The 4237-nt window shown below is 34.6% G+C and overlaps 1 non-coding gene across 1 annotated transcript; it reads right to left on the bottom strand.

Annotated features, from left to right (window-relative positions):
• Positions 1-919: 919 nt before the first annotated feature.
• TRNAN-GUU (transfer RNA asparagine (anticodon GUU)) lies at positions 920-991 on the bottom strand. Its single transcript has one exon. It is a non-coding gene; the product is annotated as a tRNA-Asn (tRNA).
• Positions 992-4237: the final 3246 nt, after the last annotated feature.

The following is a 4237-nucleotide window of genomic DNA, read 5'->3' as shown; positions in this document are numbered from 1 at the left end:
ATATAAATAGCCTAATTAAAACTAAAAAACAGAACATCAGCCCAGTATTAAAAAAAAAACCCTGAGGGTTTCTCAAATCCTCTCAAACTCCCCTTCTCCGGTCCAAGGGTTCCGGCCGAAAGCCACCGTAGCGCCGCCGTGACTCCGCCGTCATCGGTGATCGGAGCAACGCAAAGGTTCGGTCTTTTACCCGATTTAAAGGCCATTTGAAGGCCGAAGCCTCTGGGCTCGAAGGCCGAAAGAAGAGAAACCCCCACGGCCTCCCTTCGGTCCCGATTTCACCGACCAAGGCGGTTCCGGCGACGAACCTTGCATGCGGCCCTAGGTAAGTTTCTTCTCTTCCCTTTTATTTTATTTTCGTAAATAAAAAAAGAAAAATAATATAAAAAACTAGATCTAAAACGCACACAAAAAAAAAACGAAATCCCCTTCTCTGATTCAAAATCGATATCTTTATTGCTATCCGCCTCCACTACAAGCAGTGGCCTATGGCCTTTATAGCCGATTACCACTTTTCATTTTTTATTCTTTTTGCTTTTTGCTCTTTTTCGTTGTATTCTTTTGTTGCGTGTGCTTTTCTCTTGCAGGTGTCAGACGCGTGGACACGCGAAGTCGTCGATTGGCGAGCAACGGCGGCGGCCAGGAGGCGTGCGGGGAGGCTGAGCGACGCACATGGGTAGTAGGGGTTAGGGTTTGCTACTGCTAAAAGTTTGTTATGGGCTATTAGGTTTGGGCTTGAATTTGGGTTTGGGCATTTTGGGTTAATTTTGTTGTAATGGACTGGAAGTGTTTTATTAGTTTGGTTTGCTTGGGTTGGTTTGCTGGTATGGGCCCGGGCAAAATTTGGGTCTTACACATTATTCAAAGCGAACCCTTTCATTCTGACATTCTGAATTCTTTAATTCGGAATGAATCAAATCTCCTCAAGTAGGATTCGAACCTACGACCAGTCAGTTAACAGCCGACCGCTCTACCGCTGAGCTACCGAGGAACAACGGGAGATTAGATCTCATAGAGTTCAATTCCCGTTCTCAACCCATGACCAATATGAACTCGAAGTTTCCTTCGTAATCCCTGATCCCAAACACATAATCAAGACCTTAAACCACGTAAGAAGATACTAAAATTTAACAAAATTGCATAAATAAACATTCAAATTTTTGGGACGTTACAATTCCCTTAGAATGATAATCATTACATTAGCAATGATTAATTATTATGAATGTTAATGAGGTGTACATCCAACAAATGGCAATAAGTTTTCATCCAATATTTAATATTTGTTAATGGAATTTAATAATTTTGGGAAATTATTTGTTTTAATTTTTTAGTGTATTTGATATACTATATTTTAAAATTTTACTTTATGTAATAAAATATTTTCAAAATAAAAAATGGGTCGGGCCGGGCCCAGGTTTAACATATATAATATGGGTGGGGCTTGGACAAAAATAACAACTCATTTTTTGGGCCAAGGGGGGCCAGGCCTGAACCCAATCCGGTCCGACCCATGAACACCTTTAATTACCCCCTAAGTCAAGCTACAATGACCTACTTTTTCCTAAAACACGTGAATGAAAGCAAAAGTAAATAAAAGGACTCGAGGTTTAGCATGGCCTAGGAATGCCTAAGTGGTAACAACCTCCCTTTCAAGATGAAACTTAAATGACTATTGACTCTATGTATGTATTTGTGCACTCATAGATGAAAAGATATTTCTAACATAAGGTATTTTTCCTAGTTATTGAAACAAACTTTCGAGGAGGGAGTTTGTGAATGTGAGCTCGGGCATACTTTCCAATTGCTTAGGTTCTTACAATTAATGCATTCTATCATGACACAAGGCAACCTTCGTAATAAAAAAGAAACAAGAGCACTTAGGTGGTGAGCCTTTCCTTCATTATCAATATCACAACACAAGGCCACCTTCCTGGCTTCCGTTTGGTTGAGGAAACTTTTAGTACCTGATGATCAAGTTTTTCCATTTTTTTTTTTACATGTATGAAGTGCTAAAATCTTTCGCCGAGATCTAGTTTTGGCTCTTTTTTCCCTCCTCATGCCCTTTTAGTCCTTGCATTATAGGATACGGTCACATGTTTTAATATGCTACCAATATTATACAATTAGACAGTTAGTACTCACACACACAAAAGAGATATACTTATACCACACACTAGATCCAAAGGAAGCTGTCCAAATAAAAACTTACAATTTGCTCTCTTGGAGGCTTAAAAGTTCTTTGGGTGAACAGTCCTTAGTCACCAGGCCCAAGATAGGTGTTGTCTCGCTATTTCTTTATAGCCATTGTTTTGATAAATGCACATGTCATGGCAGAAAAGTTATAATCCTCTCCTCTATGTAACGTTTTGAGTTAAGATTAAGCTCATTGAATAGAGGTTATGAAACAGACAAGCTAACGGAGGAGGATGTACTGTTAAATATTTTTTATATGGCTCAATTTTTTTCCCCCAATTGCTCCTATTGAGAAGATGCGGTTTAATGATAAGCATGCTTTGTGTCCTGACGCATGCTTTGACTGTAATATAACTCAACCTCAATCTAGTTTTTTATTTTGTAAGCAGATCAAAAGATTTTCACTTGTTCCATGGCCATTTCATTAGATTATGCTTAACATTGAATTGGTCGTATAATGTGCTTAGCTGTATGCATCCATAGTCATTAATTTCTATTTTTGTGTGATATTGGTGCTAGCTATCGGTCTGATATGTCAATTGAAGAAGCTGCAGAGTTGGTCAGGAGAGCCGATTATCATGCCACGTTCCGCAATGGAGCCAGTAGTGGTGTTGGTCACCTCTAAAAATATTTCTTTAGACGAGTCCTTTATGTATATGTGTACCCTACTTTTAATGAGCTAAATTCTTAATAGGTGGAAGAAGCTACCTGGTGAAGATGTTGTTGAACTTCACTATAAATACTATCCAGTCATGCCTTGCACAGTAGAACAGGAAATGATATATTAATTTAAATGATATTTTAAAAATTAATATAATAGTAAATAAATATAAAAGATACTTTTAAAATAATTAATAAAAATTACTTGTTAATTTTTAAATTAAATATAAAAACTATATATATTTTTGAAACGCAGAAGCCACGAGCTGCTATATACTAGCATTTTTTTTGTGAATTATAAGAGAAGAGCAAAGACTTAATAGTAACACGACTAACACGACTCGAATTTAAACCACACCTAAGCCAGTGAACACCCGAACCATCAAGCTAGCACGGAACAGCAGTTATCCACGGCTTTTTTTTTCCCTCAAACACATTATGTTTTTTATTTCTTCTGCGATGTAAAAGTGTTTTGAAGAACGGCAGTTAGTCCAACTCATGTTTGCACTGTAATGTAACGTTGAACCTGTGGAGGATGTCTGGTTTCAGTGCTTGAAAAGTGGGTTTTCAAATCCCAAATTTTCATATATTGAACTAACATTGCAAATTTTTTATTAAATCTTATTAAATGGTATATAAAATATGGGATGTGGCTTTTGTGTGATTAAATCTTTTTTTAATATAATTAATTTTTTTATAATTGAGCTTAATCAAATTGCTCTCTTATAGGTCTGGAGTTGTTTGAGAATACAGTCGCCCAGGGCCTAGGGCTAGAAGAGACATAAAAAAAAATATTTTTTCAACCTTTAATATGAAAAAAAAAATAAAATTAATTAATTAAATGTTTAGGGCTTTTAATTTTTCACCAAAAATAGTTCATCTTTTGGGGCCCAAAATATTTTCAGCTTTTATTGTATTATAGTTTATATGTTTTTTAAGAGTCCAATTTATGATTTCGCTTAAGACCCCAAAAATAAAAAAAACGGACCTAATCTCTTATTAATTAATAGGAGAAATGTGAATTTCTAAGGGATCATAAGTCAATTAAAGAAAATAAAGAACAAACTTTAGTAAAGAGATATAAGAGATTGTTTCCAAGATAACTTGGCTTATTCAAAATTGTTTTTATTTTTCAACAATTGAAAGGTTGATTCGATATATGTTAAAGAATTAGGGCTGAGCATTTAAAAAAAAAAACATATATATTATTTTTATATTAATATTTAATATTTTAGGTGTTTTCCTTTTATTAAAATTTTAAATTTAAATAATTTAATATGTATTTTAAATTTTTAAATAATATAATATACTATTATTACATATTTTTTATATGAATTACATAATATATAAATATAAAATAAAAATATATTATACAAGTATTAAA

This window comes from Gossypium hirsutum, chromosome D02, assembly GCF_007990345.1.
Source record: "Gossypium hirsutum isolate 1008001.06 chromosome D02, Gossypium_hirsutum_v2.1, whole genome shotgun sequence".
Classification (NCBI taxonomy): domain Eukaryota; kingdom Viridiplantae; phylum Streptophyta; class Magnoliopsida; order Malvales; family Malvaceae; genus Gossypium; species Gossypium hirsutum.
This window is presented reverse-complemented; position numbering and strand designations above follow the sequence as displayed.